At 43.6% G+C, this 23,448-nt stretch overlaps 1 protein-coding gene across 2 annotated transcripts in view; it reads left to right on the top strand.

The window, feature by feature from the left end:
• KIRREL3 (kirre like nephrin family adhesion molecule 3) overlaps positions 1 to 23,448 on the top strand; it is a 723,719-nt gene that overhangs the window by 122,272 nt on the left and 577,999 nt on the right. The window lies entirely within an intron of this gene.

The following is a 23,448-nucleotide window of genomic DNA, read 5'->3' as shown; positions in this document are numbered from 1 at the left end:
ACCTGCTAGTCTGAGTCAGCTGACATTGCAATTGTTTTATTGCAGTGCTGACATACCCTAGTCCTGGGCAAATTCCTTTCTGCCTCTGCTTTCTTGATTGTTAAACAGGTATGATAGCTTCTCTCTCAGAGGTGTAGAGGAGGGGGTTTAATTAACATTTATAGGTGCTGTGCAGATGAAAAGTACTGCAGTCAGCATTTTAGCACTGTTACTCCCAAAGTTAAAGCTTGCAGAAGGCCACAGAAAAATAATATGGAATATAAAATTATCCACAATTTTCTTTTCGAACCTCAAAAGAGAGTTCAGTTTTGGCTTGATTAGAGTTTTAGGTGAAGATTCCTATTTAATGCCAACCAGCCACCCCAACCTGCTGCATCCAGGAACTGATCCAATACCCTCTGAAATCAATTGAAAAGCTTCTGTTCATTTCAATGGGATTTGGTGGGTCAGACCTTTGGAAACAAGCCTCTGCCTTTCTATTCCTGCTGATCCCAGCCTGCCAGGAAGCGATGGGGAAAGGATGACTGGCTCAAACCATAGGAGAGCGGCTGTTGTTACCGTAAGTGAAAAGTGTTCCTTCTCATTAAAGCTGAAAATTATGGGCCTCTGATAACTCTGTTAGATGGTGGTTCATGGAATTCAATAAACCCCCAGTTTGTTTTTAACGCCAACTTGCCTATATGCCAAAATACATATTTTGCAAATTGCTTAATTTACATTTGAAAAGATCAAACCTTATTTCTCCTGAAAGCCGAGAGCTGAGGTAGGAGCAGAGACGCATATGGAGCAGTTTAAACCTCCTTTTTGCCATTGTGCAATATACATAATTTGATCAGAAATGATAGCAGTTGAAAAACTTTTTTATAAACAAACAACAATGCCAGAGGTACTGTTAGTTCATGTTGCCAAGGGGTTTCTACTAACTTTAAAGCAGTGCTTGCTAAGTCTTTCCTAAGAATAATGCCCCTAATTAGATGGAGTGTCTTCATTTACAATGCAGGCCTTTTGAGGTGTGCCTGGAATTATCTGTGCCCCGGAAACTCTTATCACTTCAGCTAAAGTCCAGTTCCCCTTTCATAGGAACTTTGTAGAATCCCTTATGAAAAGGCTGAATGTAAAAGCCCCTTTCCAAAGAGAGTGAGAGATGCCCATTAGCAGGGATTCCTGAGCAGAGTCTGACAATTCTCCAAGGCCACTTGGAATCATTGGGGGAGAGCGCTTCAAGTGGGAGAGCGCTTTCTTCACACAATGAGAGTGGTTAACTGTGACATACCAAAGTACAATCCAGACTAATGAGCAGCTGTAACCTTGGGTGCCTTTCAATGCCTTGCTGAAGTAGCTCCCATCTGGACCACTTGCAAAGAGACTCCCAGCATGCAAACCCTACCCTGAGTGTCTGGGTGTAACTGCAGCCTGCCGGCCACACTTGGGTAACACTCTGGCTGTCACTAGCCTTGGTTACGCTGCAGGGTGACTCCAACACGCTTCTAGTCTTAGATTTTTCCTTAGAAATATTTGGCCTGTACTGCCCAGCCATCTCCTGGACAATACAAATTATATTAAGTCCGTTATGTCTTTAAAAGAATAATATGCATACAACTTGTCACCCCAAGTGGAGTTTCCCAGACGCTTCAATTTATACACACTGGATTAGATAAAACGATAAAACAAGTTTATTAACTACAAAGAGAGAGATTTGAAGTGAATACAAATAATGAAGCATATAAGTCAGAAATGGTTATAAGAAAAATAAATATAAGATATTTACTAATATCTAGCAAAAAGAACAGCAGTACTTGTAGCACCTTAGAGACTAACAAATTTGTTAGTCTCTAAGGTTCCACAAGTATTCCTGTTCTTTTTGCGGATATAGACTAACATGGTTGCTACTCTGAAACTAATATCTAGCTTAACAAACAAACTATATCAGATTCAAGCAAAGTTTCTCACCACATACTTTCAGCAATCTTTCTGGCCAAACTCTGTATGTCAGGACCCCTCTCCCAGAATCCAGTGAAGACTTCCCTTGTTGCTTCAGGTACAGGGAAGACAATTGGCAGGGAGAGAGAGGAGGGTGCGTTGGGGTGCTTGTCCCTCCTTTTTATAGTTTCAGTCCCCTTGAAAAACGTATCCAGCTGGGCACCACGAAACATACAATCTGTGTGGAAGGATATTCCTTGCTGTTTTTTCCTCACCTGTTTGAGATTTCTTAGTTTCCCTTACCACTTAATGACTCTGTTTACTGCTTCAGTGCAAATTAAGCAGAGTACACATTCCTTTGTTTAGGACAGACATGTTTGCCAACTTCTGTTTGGGCAAGGCTGTTGGTTTTAGGATGTGTAATTAACACTATGCAGGGGTATTTTATAACTTCACAGACAAGGTTGCCACACATATTTAACCAGCAAAGAATCCTGTGGCATCTTATAGACTAACAGACGTTTTGGAGCATGAGCTTTTGTGGGTCAATACCCATGCATCTGATGAAGTGGGTATTCACCCACGAAAGCTCATGCTACAAAATGTCTGTTAGTCTATAAGGTGCCACAAGATTCTTTGCTGCTTTTACAGATCCAGACTAACACGGCTACCCCTCTGATATTTAACCAGTACAATAATGACCAGCAAATTATGAGTTTTCAAATCATACCTCACAGGCATACTTTGTATAAAAATGATTACAATAGTACATAGGATGTGGACATGGATACATTCTGTCACATTAACAGACTGTGTTAGTGCAGGTAATGAATTTCCATGTGAAATTAGCAAAGGCTGGTTACCAAAGAGCAGGTAGAGTTGCAGATTTGAATCCACATCCAAAAACTATGAGCATGTTTGGATCCAGTGTTTTGATTCTGAGCTGAACACACAAAAGAGCATCAGTGAAGTTCAAATCTGAAATCAAACATCTATAAAGCTCTACAATGTGCAGATCCAGGGGTGTAATTCAGACCCTGGAACAGGGAACAACTCACCCTGTTAGTAGCTGCTTAGCATGCTAAGCAAGGGTTAAGTGACGCATTGAAGCAGGTAGTTCATAGATTCATAGACTCTAGGACTGGAAGGGACCTCGAGAGGTCATCGAGTCCAGTCCCCTGCCCTCATGGCAGGACCAAATATTGTCTAGACCATCCCTAAAAGACATTTATCTAACCTACTCTTAAATATCTCCAGAGATGGAGATTCCACAACTTCCCTAGGCAATCTGTTCCAGTGTTTAACTACCCTGACAGTTAGGAACTTTTTCCTAATGTCCAACCTAAATCTCCCTTGCTGCAGTTAAGCCCATTGCTTCTTGTTCTATCATTGGAGGCTAAGGTGAACAAGTTTTCTCCCTCCTCCTGATGACACCCTTTTAGATACCTGAAAACTGCTATCATGTCCCCTCTCAGTCTTCTCTTTTCCAAACTAAACAAACCCAATTCCTTCAGCCTTCCTTCATAGGTCATGTTCTCAAGACCTTTAATCATTCTTGTTGCTCTTCTCTGGACCCTCTCCAATTTCTCCACATCTTTCTTGAAATGCGGTGCCCAGAACTGGACACAATACTCCAGCTGAGGCCTGACCAGCGCAGAGTAAAGCGGAAGAATGACTTCTCGTGTCTTGTTTACAACACACCTGTTAATGCATCCCAGAATCACGTTTGCTTTTTTTGCAACAGTATCACACTGTTGACTCATATTAAGCTTGTGGTCTACTATGACCTCTAGATCTCTTTCTGCCATACTCCTTCCTAGACAGTCTCTTCCCATTCTGTATGTATGTTCATTACCTCACCTGGATATAAGGTTGGGTAAATGGGTCTCTGGGAAGAGGATCTAAGGTGTGTGCTAAGCAGGGTTGAGGGAGGAGCCCTAGGAGCAGCCGCATCAAGGGAGATGGTTTTAATGAAATGTTGTGATCTTATTTTTGTTTGTTAACAAAGCCAAACCCTCAGAAGTGGTGAGTTTGGGGCCTACATGGTGTAGGGACTCTGTAGACCAGATTGCGAAAGACCCATCTCTAGAAGTTAAGGGTACACATTTGATGATATTTAGGAAGCTAAAATTAACATTCCTAGCCTATTCCTCACACACACACGTACCCTGAACTGAGTGAGGAAAACATCCAAGGATTCTTCTCTTTGGGGAAGGAATGACATCTTTATTGCAGTTTAGATTATGTAGAAATGTAAGTATGGTGGCTGTCAGGTAGAAGTTCTTCCAATAGATGATTGGAGAGAGAGTAAGATTTCCTAAGGCAATGAACTACTTAGAGCTGGTGGCTTTCTTTCAGCCTACCTAGGTATCAGCATGAAAGAGAGAGGAGGTGGATGAGGTAATGTATTTTATTGAACCAACTTCTGTTGGTGAAAGAGACAAGCTACATTGCTCTCATCCTTCTGTGGGAGCACATCACAATGTCCCTCAGTGGTAGGGTAGTCTAACCATCCCTGGGAAAGTAGAGAGACTAGCTAACTTAGCCAGATGAAGTCTGGAAGAGCCAAGAATTGAACCTGGATTTCCTGAGTCCAGTTCTTTTACCATCAAGCCATTCTTTCTCACAGATGTACTTGGTATAGCCCTGCTTGCATATAAATGCATCAGTTTGCCCCTGCCCACCCAGGAGGATGTACTCATTTACAGCCCTACCCTCCTCACATCTGGAATCTTCATATAGCCTGTCTTCCATGTGGTCCCACGCTCAGGGAATTGCTCCTTCAGCCCCAACCTTTCTACCCCTCTTGAAAAATAAAGACATATGGCTCCCACTTGAGAAAAGTAGCTTGTTTTCAATTGCTATTCATCTATTATTTCAGAAAGTAAAATGAATAAAACTTATGCAGGTCACAGACATTAAAGAGCCTTTTTATATCAGTTTGGGAGAGCTTGTCAGCTTTGATTTATTAAGTAAAGTTCCCAGACTGGCTACTAGTATGTGTTGTCAGTCTCTTGATAATGGCTAGACCTCACAGCTGAGTGCTCTGTGATTAGACTTCTCAAGTAGATATTTTTAAATAAAGGCAATTCTTATTTGGGTTGCTCATTTCCCCCCTTAACCTATTTCATTCTTTTTCCCTTGCCCTCCCTCCCCACTGCTTAAATTTGTTTTTCATGGCAGCAATGAGTAAATGGAAGGCATCTTTAAGAATTTTCTCAGAGCCCGCTCCCAACTTAGCTTGATTGATTAAATGTCATGGGGGACAAAAACGGATAAGAAGGAACGATCTAAACTGCTTTCCTGAGAGACCCATTCCACCGCTCCTGACGGTACCACTCTATTGCTATGGTTGTGTCAGCACTTTCATTATCAGACTTCATTTCCTTGGGGTTTATGGATGGAAATTGCCAACTGATAAAAAGAAAAAAAGAATCTCCTCCAGGTGGAAATGGAGTAGATGGGGCTACTTCTTCCAGTGTCGGCACCTTTCTTTGTGTGACTGCAGAATATGCATTCGGAAAGTTGCAAAGAGTTAACTATGTTCATGAATCACACACACATACCATTTGTGACTGTGTATGTGAGATGAGCAATTGTGCATGCTCAGACACTTTTGCATGCAGTCACACTCCCTGCAAGCACAGTCCAGTGCCTTGTCCTTTTTATGTCCTCCCATCGGCACATGTTGCATTCTCAGTTTAAACACCTGTTATCAGCTCAGCTTCTGTGGCAGGGTGTTCTTGTGCTGCAGATCTGGGAATGTGGGTTCACCCCCTTAATGTTTGTGTGGCCTAGGATTAGTCACTTAGGCCTGGGTTCTCAAAAAGAGCTCCCATTGGAGATGCAGCAAAGTCAACAGAAGAAATCTCCTGTTGGCCAAGCTACTGCTCTTTGGGGGAGGAGAGTTATTAGAATGAAGGAAAGAGCCCTTCTGTCACCTTAGTAAGTGTCTACACTGCAGTGCTACAGCAGTGTAGCTGCAGCACATGTAGTGTAGGCATATCGCAATGAGGGTGTTTACACAGGAGTTTAATGCAGTTTAACTAATGCACTTCAAATTCACATCTTTAATTTAGATTAACATTCCTCAAATCTGGTCTACACTACAGACCTATACTGGTATAACTGTATCCCTCAGGGGTGTGAAAAATCCACACCCTTGAGCAATGCAGTTATACTGCCCTAACCCCATATGTAGACAGCACTGGGTGGCGGGAGAGCATCTCCTGTCAACATAGCTGCCACCTTTTGGGGAGATGGATTAACCATGCCAATGGGAGAGTGCTCTCCCATCGGCTTAGAGCATCTTCATTAAAGTGCTACAGCAGCGCAGCTGCATCACTGCAGCATTTTAAATATAGACATGCCCTGAGTGTTTCTACAGAGACCAGCTCAGTTTCTTCATCTGTAAAATGGGGATAATGATGCTTCCCAACCACCCAGGGGCTCTTTGGAGAGACATTCATTAGTGTATGCCAGATGCCCAGATTCTGTGGAGAGGGAGGCTATAGAATCCAAAGTGTGAATAGTTTCACCTGAGTTCCTACTTGGAGTAAAGCTCTGTTAACTTCAGTGGAGTCAGACTGAGAGGCTCTGGTCTTGGTACCCGATGTCTCAACCTGAGAAAATAACACATTCCACATTTTGTAAATTATATGAATGCACCAAAGGGGAAAAAAAATCCAATTGTACCAATTTCATAAGCCTCTTTGCTCTAGCATGACTCCAAAAATCGCTTTGATTTAAAGGCTAAAATCTGACAAGCAATATACCTTAAAGAAGAATTTCTCTCTTTTTTTTTTCTCCCTCCTCTTTTACTTTCACATTGGAACACACCTGAAAGAAGAGAACATTTGTTTAAAAAAGAAAAAAAGGGGAGGCGGGAGCATCAATTCATTCGGCCAGGCATTTTCTGCCGCCCCTTGGCGTTTTTTTTCAGAACACTGTGGTTTGAATAGGATTTTTTCTTTCTTTTTCAACTCCTGTCACCCATTGCCTTCTCCTGCTCCATCTTACAGCAAAGTCATCTACTTGGGTGTGTAATAACAAAGCATGTTGACAAGGGAACGAATATGCTGTCTCATTACAGAGCCTAGTAGGAAGAGTAGCTGGGACAGGCTGGTGAAGTGGAAGGAAGGTTGGTTAGTGGCATAAATGCTAGACAAGTAGCCAAGGTGATCTGGCTTAAGTTATCAGCTCTACCACCTGTTTTCTGTGTGATTTCAGGCAAAGCACTGATGAACATGTTTCTGTTCTCTTGATCAGACCTCTCGGCTTCAGGGGGGCTATTTATGGGACTAGTCACTCATAAGCATGATTAAGGGATATGCAATCTTGCACTTTTTCTCTCTGGGCCAGATTTTCAAAAGCATTCAGACACCTGGTGGAATTTTCAATGGGTTAGGCACTCAAATCACATTGATTTTAATGGGAGCTAGGTGGTGCAGAGTTCACAACCCTCTTAGGTGTTTATGCAGATCCTATGAGGAGCCTATTTGTATTTTTAGGTGCATAAATCCCTTTGACAATCTGGCCCACTGTGTCTTCGTTTCCCATCTGTAAAATGTGGATAATTCCCAGCCTCCTGGTGCTGCTGGAAGGATAAATTCCTTATTGTTTCCGAAGCGCTCACCACTGGGCATTGTGGAATTATTTAAATAAAGAGAGAGAAAAAGCTATTCCCTCATACAAATAGAATGTCTCTGATAAACAGCAGGGACAGACCCAGACCAAGCCCCTAGAGCCAAACTCTCCTAAACATTGAGAAAGTTTGGATCCAAACTTCCTGGACTGGGCTTACTCTGGCAATTAGCAAATGGGGCCAGGTCAGTTCTGAAATGTAAGTAAGAGGTGAATGGGTTTGTGCTTTCCACTTTTTCAAATACCATCTCATAAGAACATCAAGCATGTTGACTTTATGGTTCTGAGTCAGGTCTGGGTTGTAAATCTGGAGTGGCTTCACTGAAGTCAGAGAAGTGGCTCCAGAACATGGCTCCATTGTCTCCTGTGGCTCTTTGCAGCACGTGATATTAAAACACTGTGTGATTTAATTATTAAACAGTCTGTTATTAACCAATCGGGATGCTTTTACAATGTTATTACCAGTTAAGCTATCAAATTGCACTAAGTTATTAACTTATTTGTTGTGAGAATAATATATAAATATATAAAAACTAAATATTGTCCCTCAGACTGTGTAAATATGAATATATAGTACTATAGAATCATAGAATATTAGGGTTGGAAGAGACCTCAGGAGATCATCTAGTCTAGTGGTTCTCAAACTAGGGCCACCGCTTGTTCAGGGAAAGCCCCTGGTGGGCTGAGCTGGTTTGTTTACCTGCTGCTTATGTGGCTCCCACTGGTAGCGGTTTGCCACTCCAGGCCAATGGGGGCCATAGGAAGTGGCGCGGGCCGAGGGACTTGCTGCCTGCCCTTCCTGCAGCTCCCATTGGCCTAGAGCGGTGAACCACGGCCAGTGGAAGCCGTGATCGGCTGAACCTGCAGACATGGCAGGTAAACAAACTGGCCTAGCCTGTCAGAGGCTTTCCCTGAACAAGCGGCAGCCCTAGTTTGGGAACCAATGATCTAGTCCAGTCCCTTGCTCAAAGCAGAACCAACGCCAGCTAAATCATAGTAAATGAAACAATGAATTTACATTACAGCGGCTCTTTTGGGTAATGTTGATCGCTACTTTGGCTCCTGAACCACTGAGGTCTGACTATCACTGCTCTATAGATACCAAAAAACACATTTTATAAATATTTATGTATGTTTAGTGAATTTGGTAATGGAGAAAAGCCTCAGACTGACAGCCCTGATGTTTAGCCACAGCATAGACTGCAACCCTGAATGTCTACCCCCACATCGCCCCCTGCTGGGAGGGTGATGACAGTTCCAAATCTTCCCAGATAGGAAGCTTTCCCGCATTGGTTGTCCTTGGTGGGAGTTGTTCTCTCAGCAGTGCACAGCACTAATGTCTTTGGTACCAGGGTACACTTCCAGCAAATGGCTTTTGAGATTCATTAAGTCTCTCAGTGTTGCGTTGGCATTTTACCATTCCCAAATGGCACCTGTTTCTGCACCATATAGTCATTTGGTGCAGACATTATCTCCTAATAACACATGCATTAATTATAACAGTGCATGTTACACACGTTTAAATGACACACCTGCAATGCACAGTCGCTCAGTACACAGAACTTCAGTGTGACACCAGTGAGTCACGGGGGCCCATTTGGCTAACTTCCATGACTTCCATGACACAAACACAAGGTCACTTGTGGACACATAAAAATGAGAGGGTCCAGAGAAGAGCAACAAGAATGATTAAAGGTCTTGAGAACATGACCTATGAAGGAAGGCTGAAGGAATTGGGTTTGTTTAGTTTGGAAAAGAGAAGACTGAGAGGGGACATGATAGCAGTTTTCAGGTATCTAAAAGGGTGTCATCAGGAGGAGGGAGAAAACTTGTTCACCTTAGCCTCCAATGATAGAACAAGAAGCAATGGGCTTAAACTGCAGCAAGGGAGATTTAGGTTGGACATTAGGAAAAAGTTCCTTACTGTCAGGGTAGTCAAACACTGGAATAGATTGCCTACGGAAGTTGTGGAATCTCCATCGCTGGAGATATTTAAGAGTAGGTTAGATAAATGTCTATCAGGGATGGTCTAGACAGTATTTGGTCCTGCCATGAGGGCAGGGGACTGGACTCAATGACCTCTCGAGGTCCCTTCCAGTCCTAGAGTCTATGAGTCTATGAGTCTATGAGATACTCAGAACACTAATTGGAGAAACTGACAAATGTCCATAAGCACATCATTAGTAGACGTGAATTAAAGGAAGTACTGGATTTAGAGGACTGGAGCCTGGTTGCGACTGCTCATCTTGTGCAGGCTGGCCTTTCTCCATTGACTTTAAAGGAGCTGCAAGGTCAGATCTGTGTGAATTAGCAGAGCTCCGTTAACATCAGTGCAGTTCCTCTGACTTATAGCTGTGACGGATCTGGTTTATCTATCATGTAGCAAGGCAGTAGTGAGCAGGGCATTGGAATGGGACTCAGGATAGAAGATTTAAGTAGATCTGGTCAGAAAATGGAACAGATAAAACCATTCAGAAAGTCCTTGCAGCTGTTCGTTGCCTCGGTTGAACGCATGAAGGGTTAGTCGATCTCCACTCAGTGGCTCTCCAACTGGATCATATCATGCATCCGTACCTGTTATGGCCGGGCAGGATTTCCCCTGCCGTAAATTGTGAGGGCCTGCTCTACTAGGGCGCAGACCTTGTTGGCCGCCTTTTTGGCCCATGGCCCCATCCAGGACATTTGTAGGGCTGCTACGTGGTCTTCAGTTCACACTTTTACCTCACATTATGCAATCATCTCCCAAACCAGGGAGGACGCTGGGTTCGGCAGGGCTGTGTTCCATCCTGAGAATTTGTGAGCTCCTACCCACCTCCAACAGATAAAGTTTGGAATCACCTACTGTGGAATACACGTGAGCAATCACGAAGAAGAAAAGACAGTTACCTTTTCCATAACTGGTGTTCTTCAAGATGAGTTGCTCATGTCTATTCAACATCCTGCCCTCCTTCCCATCTGTCGGAGTTGTCTGGCAAGAAAGAACTGAGGGTTGGGGGAGTGTGCAGTGCCCCTTATACCACACCATGGAAGCGTCACTCCAGGGGTTTCTAGGGCCATTCCCCTACGGGCTGCTAGGGGAAAAACTTCCGGCACCAGTGCATTTGGCGAGCACGCATACCTATTGTGGAATAGACATGAGCAACACATCTCAAAGAACATCAGTTACGGAAAAGGTAACTGTCTTTTCTCTCCATCTTACCCACCTTATATCCTTCACAGGTGCCTGTGAACATGGCATCCATTGAGGCACTTGTTTTTATGTGGAAACCATTTTGTCTGGAAGTTTGACTGAGACCACCAAAAATCTTTCATAGTGGCCAGTGCACAGCCATCAGAAGGCTAATGGCTTCTGGTCATTATTGATCCAGAATCGATTTGACCCTAGGGGTAAAAGGCTTTTCATCCTGTGACAATCAGATAAGTGATCAAGTTCTCCTTCTGATTAAAGGGGTCTATGCAGTCCAATTAATGTATGTGATAATTAGCTGGCTCATTCTCTTAAACAAAGTAATTGGGATCGCCCAGCCAACCCCTGAGCACTGCTAACAGAATATGCCCTGTAGCAGGGGTGAGTGATGACTTAATTTCACTACATCCATCAATTTATAGGCTGATAATCACAATTACCTAATGACGTTTTGCTCACTGTCTGAATTTTGGAAATCATTTTTTTCCCACCTCAACATTCCCCCCTTTTCTGCAGAGATATTTTGGAGGTTGTGGTGAGAGGAGCTGGATTTCTCACACTAAAGACAGTGAGTGCTGAGAGATGGGCTAGAAATTATTAAACTAAAGTTGCTGCTGTGCCTCATGTCTCCTTTTCTCCGGACAACTTATGTAGCTTCATTAATGCACCAGACGGGGTTTAATCAGGCCTACTGCAGTACTGAAGGGATATTCTTAAGAAACATCCAATTCTAGATGAGAGATAATCTAGGGTTTATTTCCTGCTGGTAACAATACTTTCTCCTTCTATAGCTCCTTCTCTCCAAGGATCTTAGAGCCGTTTACAGATATTCTGTTAATTAACCCGCACCATGCCTTGATGTTATAGGTAAGTGCTAGACTAACCACTTATAGAGGTACTGTAAGGAACAGTGGTGCTCTGGCAAGGGAATGGTCTAACAGGTCTTCTCCAAACTCTAATTTTCATGGTTATCTCCACTTCTCAGATATGGAAAGCGAGGCTCAGAAGTTCAGCAACTTGCCCAGTGTTACAAGTCAATCCAGTGGAGAGTCATGAACAGAGCCCATCAGTGCCTCTGTCTAGCCACTGAACACACTTGTCACAAAAATACACAGATAAATATTGCATTCATTGCAACCCTACCCTGAAAGTTTCCATCTCTGACTCTCCTGGCTTCAACCTCACCCCACCACACACGATGTCTGTCCCAACTCTCCTGATCTTTTAACCAAACTCCCTTCCTACAAAACTCACCTGGGGGCTTGCACAGATTCCTCCAAGTCTGCAGAAAATTACTTGGACAGATACCCAGAAAAGTGTTCTTGCTTCCCAGTTCTGCAGTGCCAGATTTCTCAATGATAGTTTCCCCCAGATAATAGTGGGGCCTAAGTCCCCCCACCCCTGTAGTCTTTTCCTATAACTAAAAATCAGGACGCGAGAAAATCCTCTTTGAAGTAACACTGTATGAAGAGGATTTATCCTTGTCCACTTAAATATTCATGACAGCTTGCATTTCTGTTAAAAAAGACACTTGTTTATTTAGATAAGATTTAATTTATTCATAATTTACCTAAATTTGCAGGAGCGTGCATGTACATTTTAGCTTATAAGCAGCATAATAAATAAAACATTATTGAGGCATGCAAATTACACAAATACTGCATTTGAAACTGCCTGCTTGTTTTAGGGAGATAACTAATTTCTTACCCTGAGTAAAGAGACAAATACAATTGCAAAGGATTGTTGCTTGGGATGCACTGATTCAGAATTATGGTTCCTATAATGGAAGAGGCACATCTTTTTAACAGGGTCACCCCGGAACCCAATTTCTTAGGTGTGAGCCATAGTTATTCAGAAGTCCTTTTGCTGGCAACATTTGCAGCGCTGACTCACAATCCTCTTCTAAGGGCTTGATCTTGTTTTACTGAAGTCACTGGGAGTTTTACCACTGGTTTTGTTTGGATCTGGACTGGTTCCATACTAGAGCTCCTGGAACAGTCCTCTCTCCTCTATGTGATGGATTAGATAATGCATACTCACATGTCATGGCATAGCAACGTCCATTCTGATGCACCACAGAATCTTTCACAGCTGTTTAATCTTGGCATTTATGGAAGGGATGTGATTTGAAAAACGGACCGGGGCAGAGTCAGGGCTCCTGGGTTCTGCTCCTTCCACTGATAAGGACCTGTGAGAGATTTAATGGTGTATATTGTACCTAGATATAGAAAGGGCTCCAGAATTTCAAACCCCAGAAGTAATAGTGGTTGCGAGGGTTAATCAAATGTCATGCTTAGTATATTAGAAAAGACTGGCCTAGACCCTCATATCTGCAGCAGTGCACATCTGGCCAGCTGTGTTATGGGCTTTTTAATCTTTCTCTGAAGCCTCTGGTGTTGGCCACTGGTTGGCGAAGGGCTAGATGGAGTAAGGGTCTAATCCTGAATATCAACTCCCCTGCAGGCTGGATTCTGTTCTCCTTTATAACAGTGTAATTCCATTGATCTGAATGAAGTTACTTTGTCTGTCATGCTCCATCCCAGATGAGCACCATAGCCTTGATCTACCCCCATGGAAGTCAGTGGGTACATGTTCTTAAAGTTCAGCATGTGCTTAAGTGCTGTTGTTGAATTGGGCTCAAGTGCTCCACACCTTGCAGGACTGAGCCCTTACATCTGCACAGGGGATTTCAGGATCAGACCTTGTCTTCTGATATCTTAACCCTTCCAGAAGGGTTGGTATTGCTGGCATATTTCACAAATAGCCGAGGACTCCCAGGACCTGACACAGCCCTCATGCTGCTGTATATTGGGAGTCACTCCGCTGAAATAAGTGGAGTCCTACCAGCATAGGAGAGAGGAGAATCAGGCTTCCCAAGTTTTTCTCCTCACCTCAAGTGTTTGCCTTGCAGTCCTCTCCTGGGGTTGTCAGTGGCATTGATGCCTTAGCTCTGTTCACAGAGCCATAGATAAACAACCAGATGGTATTTATAGACACCATCTTGCAACTTTGCATGATCTTTCCTCCTGCAGCCCGGGCTGGCTTGGCACCGTTCAGAGCAATGACAACCAAAAAGTATAACAGTCCCCAAGTTGCTGTCACCTCCCACTATCAGCCCTGCTCTCTGCCATACCAGGATGACAAAGAACTAAAGCAGGAAAGGGAAAGAAACCCTCTGCTTCACACACAGCAGCAGTGCTGACTGGATGCACTTAGTGGCGGAGGAGAGCAAGAGAGAGGCAGGGATCAGAATGGGGATGGATCAGAGAGGGGAATTTGTCGAAACTGGGTTGCCTGAGGGCCTTCAAACTTTATAATGTCAAACTGGCTCAGTTTCTCTTTATTTGTGGATGGCATAGCCCCACTCCCTCCCCTTATTGCAGCTGTATATTCTCCCCCACACACCTTGACAGCTGATAAGACGGAAAATTCACTGCGTGCAAAAATCCTATTTACACTCACTCCCAGGTAATATTTCTGAGAATTAAATAGAGCTAAGAGGATGGATTCTCCAAGAGGCTCTGGGCACAAGGAGGGAGCTGGCAGCCCAGATTCTACCTTCTGGGATAAACCACTCCACTGGTCCTCCATAAGGGGCATAGTGTGTTATGGACAAAGGCTAAAGGAGACATGGCTTGCAAAACACAGCAGCCCTTGTGATGCCCCATGCAGGCAAATGACCCTATGCACAGCTCCTTGCAGGAGTTATCCCTAAGAAATGAAATATGCAATAGGACTAGTCTTGGCCAGAATGCAGTAACTCTTGCACTGTCTTTTTTAGGGCAGTAGGAGATTGCTTGCCTGTTATCTGGTTCAAGTTAGAATTTATCTGTATATAATATATATAAAGCATGAATGCATCTATAGCATGAGGTAAATATGCACACCTAGACTGTTCCTGCATGCATCTCTTTGTATACAGGTCTGTTTTATAGGTAGGCTTGGTAGCACCCCATATTATTATTAAGGTTTTTTGACACTTCCAACCATAAACCCTGTTTTCAGCTACTTATAACTTTGCCAAATTTTAATGGTCAGGGCTGGAATTTTCAATGTCAGGCTCAATTATTTTGGAACATTTCAGTCAAAATGGCTCATCTCTTTCTGAGAACAAGGCTAGGGGACCTACATGTTGTTTTGTCCACGTTAAAAATCAACAGATGCAAAAATATTAAATAAAATGAAAGATATTACTTTACTCACCTTGTCTCTCTCAAAATTCTGAGACCTTTTCTTTGAAAAGTTTCTAGTGCCCCTTGGTTTGGTGCAGGGGGTAGCTTTTGTGCCAAGGATGGGCCTTTTGCTATCCTTGTGAAAATCTGCTCAAATTTGGCCAGGTTGTAAGCTTTTAAAAAATGACATTTCACACATGCTCAGTTGAGACATCTTAGGTTTTAGCAGACAAATTCTCCAAAAGTTTTCTCTGCACTGGACATGCTTCCATATGGGGTTGAAGCTGTGTTGGGTCTGGGTCTGGCCAGAAGAACTGAGAGCAGGGGTGGGAAGACTGGGAATTGAAGTGGGGTGAAGATTGAAGCTGCTTAGGCAAAGAGACTGGGAGTTGGAAGGGGAGACTGGGGCTGGCTGGGCAAAGAAACTGTGGGAAATGGAGAGAGAAGTGTGGCTGGCTGGAAAAGAAGACTAGGACTCAGGAGGGAAATGGAAGTGGGGATTGGAAGCCAATAGGTGTGGGAGAGACTGAGATTGGATGAGGAGCTGGGGATTGGGAAACTGGGACTGGCCTGGCAAAGAGACAGGGAGCTGGAGAGAGGGGGAAAACACTGAGGTTGGACAAGGAGCCCAGATAGGGAGACTGGACTGGAAGCCAGTGGGGTAGGGACTGTGGATGGAAGTGTTGACTAGAGGACTTTATTATTGTTATATGTGTGAACAGTGCTTAACACAGTTGGGCTGTGATCTCAAATGCGGCCTCTAAGTGCTACAGTCATACAAATGATAAATAGTAGTGACAGATAACTATAAAACTATGATACCAATAATGTTACACAATTATGTATTTGCATGCACTCAACAATAGATGTGCCTGTAATAAGAAGTTAGATTCTGACCACAATTAAAATGAAGCTATCCATCCATCCATCCTCCAGTTTTAATATACAAAATTGGAGAGTTTCTAAATGGTTTTCTCAAAGTATTTTACTTAAAAATAGAATTTTTAATAGTGTTTTTTTGAACAATAGGAGAGGCACAGATGCCAGCAAGGATCGCACACACACAAATATATAAAGTAAAAGACACGTGTGCTTATATAGGATCACTGAACTCAGTCTTTGCTTTATTTATAGATATATTTGGAAGGAACAGACAGTCAATCAGATGCGTGTGTTTGTTTTTAAGATTCCCCCCCACCTATGAATGTACTAGGGAGAAAATATTGAACTGGGCCATTCTGGCTCCCATGGAGTTGGCACAATTTATTTTCCATTTGTCAGATGCGATATTGGGACAGCAGTTGTTTTTGATGATTTATTAGGAATTTTCTAAATGGGGCACTCTGTCATTGGAGTTACTTCAGTTCTGTGTCTCAATAGATTTTTCTTTCTACAAGTTCCTGCTCTGAACCCAAGAAGGTGTAGGGGTGTGCATGTGTGTGTGTTTTAAACCTAGAAATTTAAAAACAAAAAAATGAAGAAGAAGAAACAGATGTATTTTAAACGTGATGACAGGATCAGCTTTTTAAATTGCTTCTGTGGATTAATTTAAAACATGTTGGTGGGGACGTTTATTTCATTAATCATCTTTCTCCTTCATTCCAGTCACTGGAGTCATTGTCTCTTATAGATTTTCAGCCTCATGATTGTCCACGTGGTTATTTTTATTATTACCATCTGTATAGAAAAATAGTAGGAGGCAATTTGGGGAAGGAGGTAGTGTGAGAGGGTGTGTGGGAACATCAGCATAAACAATTGGAATTCTGCATGATACAAAACAATTTTGAGTGATCAGCTTTAATGTTGGGTGTTTATGTCAATCATTGGTTCTGGTGTGGGTGTGTGTGTGTGTGTGTGTGTGTGTGTGTACGTTTTGCAACAACAAAATGCTTGCCATACCAGGTTAGTAGTGACCTAGGATAAAATTCATCCATGGGAGTGAAGTGCCATAAAAGCCTTATGCTGGTTCTCTGCATGGAGGTGTATTTCACCCCTAGTGACATGAGTGACATGAGTTTGACAAGTCTCAGACTTATCCCCAGGTGACACACATGCATCTTGCAAAACTCACCATTGCAATTGTAACCAACTGGTCCTCTTGTTAGAAAAAACAGCAGACAGGACCAAAGACAAATTGGGCAACTAAGACGGAGCTTTCCTTTCTCTCTCTCTCTCAAATATGGCTATTATAATTATTGGTTATTTGTATTGCTGTAGCACCGTAGAGCTCCAATCATGGACCACCACCCCACTGTGCTAGGTGCTGTACAAACATAGAGAAGAAAGATGATTCCAAAGAGCTTCCAATCTAAGTTATATATAATTTGTGTGTGTCTATGTGTTACATCTCTACTTCCAGTCTTCCAGCAATCAAGACTTTAAAGAGCAGGAAGCTCACCATCTCTTTCAAGTGCTCTGCCCTTCCTGGGGTGTGTGCCCAAAACTAGGAGTTGGGGCCTCCTAAGTTGACACTTAAATCCATGTGTGGCCTTGGGGAAATTAATTAACCTCCCTGCCTGGTTCCCCATCTGTAAAATCGGGATATTAACACTTACTCTATAAAACAGGGGCATGAAGATGAATTAACATGAGGAGAACTACAGCACTGATTCAGCAAGGAGTTCACCTGGAGTTCAGGGTTGCCCATGCCTTGCAGATCAAGACCTGTATAAGCTGAGTAGGTCTATTATTATAGTAGGAAACAGAAATTCTGGTTTAGAACCATGGAGAGCTCCTTGGAGAGCCTGTTTCATAACACTTCTGCAGCACCTGCCATCTGCGCAGCACAAAGCACTTGCTAGGGCTATTAGAAGACAAAGGGGAAATATGTTGTGACTTACTCACCCCTTCTTCTCCCCCTGCCTGTAGACATTCAGAAGTCAAGGAATTTCAGCCAGCTGTTTACCTGGGGATAGGGGTGGCGGGTGGGAGGAGGGGGTCATTTCTCACATGCATATAAAGTTCCTGATTATTTTTTTGAATTGCAGAATTTGAAATTTGATTGAAATGTCAACAGAACCCGCTCCAACCAACCCTTCTAACAATGATCACAAGTGCACCAGCTGGCTTAGAATAGAGTGGTGAAGGCACAAGCATGGGACTCAGGAGACGTGAGTTTTGGTCCCATTTCTGCCACTGATCGCCTGGTGTGACCTAGGGCTAGTCACCTCTGTCTCTCTCTCTGCCACAGTTTCCACATCTTTAAAATGTGAGTGGAGAGGAAATACTTTTGTGGGTGGCTGATATGAAAGAAAAGAGGTGGAAAGCACCTTGGCCTACAGGATAGGGCACCAGACTAAGATCCAGGACACCTGGACTCTATTTGATGCTTTGCTGTGTGTCCTTGGCAAGTCACTTCCTCTTTCTGTGACTCTTTTTCCCTGTCACCCATCACTTTTCTTCATAGATTGATCAATTTTAAGGTAAGATGGGGGCACTCTGGTCATTTAGTCTAACCTACGGGGCAGAGAGCCTCACCCAATAGATTCTGGATCAAGGACGTAACTTCTGTTTGAGCTATAGCATCTCTTGTCTGTTTACATTGCAAGCTCTCCCTGGGCAGGGATACTCTCTTACTATGCGTTTGTCCAGCACCTAGCACAAGTCCCCCTGTGATTTCAATTAGGGCCTGTAAGGTGCTACTAAAAAACTGATCAAATGGGGCTCTCCAAAGAGGTGTGGAATGTTGGAAGTCGTCATGGCAGAGAGGGATGAAAAGTGACAAGGTTGAAGGGCAGGGCATGGGACATGGGCCTACAAAATCCTGGGTTCACTAGCTAAAAGCCCCATGCTGGGCTGCAGAGCAGCTGCACTGTTGGGCTGTGCCTTACCCATCAGTTGTGAGGAAGATTCCATTCCTTCCTACATCAGTCAAGGTCTGTTTACTTCAGCATTACACGGTGGGGGTCTCTAAGCTGTTAACAATTATGTGTCTTGGGGAATACACTTCCCATTGGCCCAGGCAGTACTTTCAGAGATGCATTTCTATAGAATACAGCTGCCTCCTCTGATGTGCACCATCACACGAATTGCACAAACCCAGGTCCCCAGAGCAAGTGCTCGTGGAGGGGAAAGTACTTTCTTGCCACTGTTTTGAAGAGAAGGGTGCGGTGTGACAAATTGTTTCTGTTTGAAACCATCAGAACAGAGCATCCAGGAGACTTGATAAGAGCCCTTTTGAATGATCCTATTATCAGAATAAAAGCAGTGGGAAGAGACTGTACCTGGCTGCACACAGAAACATTAATTTGATTTAAAGGTGATGTGGTGGCTTTAAACTCTGAATTTCCAGGCTTTGCTTGGTTTAATTTAGACTCTTAACAGAGCTTGTTCAGGGTATTGCAGTTGAGGCCACTCGAACAAATCTCTGTTAAAAGTGATGCTGCTCCATCCACCAGCTACAAAACACACACAAAGAAATACAGTGAAGGCCTTCATGATAAAGCACACCATAAAGGAATGCAGCCTATTGAAAGCATGAACTTCCAGAGCACTGAGGGGAGAACAGAGAGTTGACCTGATAAAAGAATTGATCCGTTGCATGAAGGCTCTCTCTTGTAGCAAACAGCAAAGCCTTCAGCAGTGGAGACCTGCTGACAGGGTTAGGAAGAGTCCGAGCCACAAAGCTCAGATCCAGGCTTTCCCCAAAGTCCATTTGATTCAGCCCTTTACTAGAGAAAAGCCTTTGGATACAGATCCAATATCCAGCAAAATCTGCCTAACCATTGTGAATGGACATCGGGTGGCCTTAGCTTCCCTTTCCCTACATATTTTTATTATTATTTTCATGCATATTCCAGCCAGGAATAAAACCCTGAGATGCCAAAACACTCTGAGAACAATTCTGGTTGCACCAGTTCCTCAAGTGGGGACAACCTGTATCACTCCACAGAGGACCAATGCCAGTTTACACCAGCTGATGATCTGGGCCCACAGAAATAATGGATCAATCAGAAATCCAGCAGGAGAGCCTAGTCTAAAGCCAATGCAGCCTCTAAGGAGCTGGGAGGGAGGATGGGCTGGTGGCTAGAGCAGTGGCTTGTAATTCAGTAGAGCTGGTTCAGTTCTCAGTTCACTCACAGCTTTTTTCTATCCTGTTCCTCAGATTCCAATCTGTAGAATGGGGATCCTAGTTTATGGTCTATCTATTATCAATTGTGTGGAACTCACATGCAATGGTGCGTATGGCTAAATAAGTGCCTAGACAGGTAGCCTAGAGAAGCATCTGAAATCTTGGCTCCTTACTAGATGTCAGCCCAAACCGTGAATGTTTGATATTCATTAGTCAGAAAGCTTGGCTGGGTGTGCATAGCCTTGGATCGCACAGCTCATTGGGTGACCCATTCGTCAGTACGTGTTAGACTTTCCTCATCCACTGAGGCTATGCTTTGTTACAGCCCTTCACACCAGAGCTGCCTCCTCTAGATCTAATAACTCATCTTTAATCTCTGGGGATCCTTGTTTCAATCCCTGGGGTCACCCAAGAGGATGGCTGTCACATCTGCTGTTGGCACCCTTTGCTTCTCAGCTCCCATGTGCTCAGATGGTCCATCTGGCTGGCATACATATGTGCTGTGTGCCTCCTAATGCTGTACTGCAGATTGGAATATGGAGGCAGAAGAAATGTGCACTCTGCAGTCTTTTTTTCCCCCTTCTGCCATGGGGCTTCCTGTAATATTTCAGGAGAGATGTTTGATATAAGTGGGAGCCCCTTCTGGGTTAACCCTTTAATAGCTTTTCCCCATGGGCTCTCTCCTCCTTCATAGGTCTGTCCTGGCACAAAAGCCACAGGGGCCAAGGTCAGATCTGAGGAATTCAATCCCAACCCTTCACTGCAGGGGTTGGAGTTGAGGATCTATTTTGGTGGACTTAGTCGGCCTGCAGGGAGCTCCCTGGCAGCTGTGTGTTGGCACAAAGCACTGCAGACAGTGGAGGAAATAATAATTTCAAGGGCTCTCAAACTTCAGCTTCTGCACTTAGTTAGCTTGGCATTCAGGCAGCTGGTGGACAATGAATGCAGCTGGTGGACAATGAATGCAGCTGGCAGCAGTGTATCTCGTTACATACCCCCCCCCCCCGATACCTTGGGTCGAAACTGCCCTAGACCATCACCAGCCACTTGTAGAATCCCAGGCTGCCTGCAGAGAAGTCTGTCAGCTTAATTGTAAATGCGTTGCCCTCATTGTCCAATTTTCCAGGGCCCGTCACTTAGAAATGTTAATGCTCTTTATTGTAGCACGCACTGGATAATAGCATTTCTCAACATCTGGTTTCATTTAAAATTTCTTAGCTGCCTTTTGCGCATGCCGCTCGATAATGATCCTGTTCCAGACTTACCAAGCAAGAGGATGGGAAGTGGCATTCCAGAGCCAGAACAAAACAACAACAAAAGATTATTAATGAATATTTGCAGCTGCTGGTGGGACTTGGTGACCGTCTGCCAGCACCGTGACAGGCTTCATCTTGTAAAATGTACCTGTGATAAATATCAGCTAGGAGTGATTAGCAAGAGGTTGTTAATTCATGAACGGGCTTTGCACACAAGCCACAAAGTAATTTGATTTCCAGAGGCTGCAAAATGCATTATTTCTTCTCTTCCCCCTGAAAGAAAAACTGGAAGCCTGAGCTAATAAAACAGCAACTGTTGCAGCTACTCACCTCTTTTACGACCAAAGGCTGTTCAGCCTCAAAAGAAAAAGAACTTAATGAAGTACTTGATGGAATTTTTCCAATTTATGAAGGACACAGTGAAAGCTGATGTGTCCCTCCTGGATTCTTACTGGGAGAGTGTGGGGATCTGGGAATTTTGGAGGGTAATAGACTTTATGCAGCATTAATAATAATAGTAAAAATATAAAATAAAAAGCTTTACTACCGTACAGTGGCTGAGAAGAAGTGAGGAAGGCACTGGATTTGGGACTCAGTTCATTGCTCTGCTACTGACTCCCTATGAGACCTTGGGCAAATCAATTAAACTCTTGTGTATCGGTCCCGCTATGTGCAACGTCGGCTAATACATCTTCCTTTCTATGTTACTCAGCTGAGACCTATTACTTTGGTATCTGGGCACCTAAGAGTATTTTTGTCCTCCCAGTACCCTATGAGATTGTGTGGTGCTCGTAGCCCCATGTGACAGGTGGGGAACAGACACAGAGAGGTGAAGTGACTTGCCCCCACAGGGAATCTACTACAGAGCAATGTCCTAACCACTAGACGATCCTTCCTATTTTCTGTTCCTGTTTAAACTGTTAGCTGTCCGGGGAAGGAACTGTTTCTATGTGGTTGTCTAGCCCACAAATGAGTGTGTTACAGGCCCCTTTATGCCCTATGATACAGACCTGGACTCTCTGGTTCACACTGTAGGAGTTCAGTTTTCTATCTCTAGACCTCCCTGGTTCGGTTCCTGCAGTGTCAACCAAGAGGGTGGCTTTCATGTTTGCATAATACCCAGTATAACTGGGGGGGGGCTTTATGCTTTTGTCATAGTAATTAAGCATTCTGTGAGCCTGTGTTGGCGTGTTTATACCCTAGTGCCCTTTCTAGTGCTCCCACCAGTGCTAACAATGGTTGAAAAGTTGTTTGGGGGTAGAAGTCCTAGAGTTAAACAAAGGCTTTTATGGTTAAAGAGAATACTGGCAATTACACTAGATAGGCCAAACAGTGCATTTCAGATGGATATAAGCCTTCATGCTTCAGCCACCTGCTAATTGATGGAGGGTCAGGTAGCAGTATCCCTGATGGGAAGGTTAGTCCATGATTGTCCAGTTCAGGGTTCCTTGCACCTGCCTTTGAAACATCTGGTACTGGCTGTCCCAGAGACTGGATACTGGTCTAGCTGGATCACTGGTCTGATCCAGTGAGTCAGTCATCCCATTCTCATTATATTCAGAGTTTTCTTCCTTCTCTCCATTTAAATGAAGCACAAGAAATTTGGCTCACAAAGGGGAAATATGTCTTTTGTGTTTCCCTCTCCAAAGCTCTGTCTTGACACATGTGGAGCAGGAGCAGAAACAATGTTCGTGGAGTAGGTTCTGACAGTTTGGTGCCGAAGGGAAACCTGTGCTTCCATTTCCAGCCCTGTCGCCCACGGGTGAAGCAAGCTGAGCAGAGGAGTTCATGAGGATCAGCATGGGAAAGGAAAACAATTTGATCAAGGGGCCCTGGAGCCAAGCACATGGAGAGCTGGGCTGGTGGGGTTTTTCAGTTTTAATCAGTGTCAAGTTTATCTTATTTTTAGAGAAGTGCAGATATTAAACAAAAAAATATTACCTGCAGGTATTCCCAAAGGAGGCCCGCACCAGCTATTCACTGCTGCGCATCCTGGCCAAATCTTTCCCAAAGCTAATTGCACAAAGGGTGGATGACGTGGAGTCATATAACATGGGACAAACATTTTACCTCCATGTATTAACACAGGAGGCAGGAGGGTATTTTCTTCTCATTTCAAATCAATTTTCTTCCTTTTTAAAAAAAATAATAATTTCATACTGAAACTGACCTTGTCTCCAGCATCAATATATCCTGGGA

This window comes from Gopherus evgoodei, chromosome 19 (genome assembly GCF_007399415.2).
Source record: "Gopherus evgoodei ecotype Sinaloan lineage chromosome 19, rGopEvg1_v1.p, whole genome shotgun sequence".
Lineage (NCBI taxonomy): Eukaryota > Metazoa > Chordata > Testudines > Testudinidae > Gopherus > Gopherus evgoodei.
The sequence above is the reverse complement of the archived record's forward strand: the minus strand, read 5'-3'. Positions and strand labels throughout refer to the sequence as shown.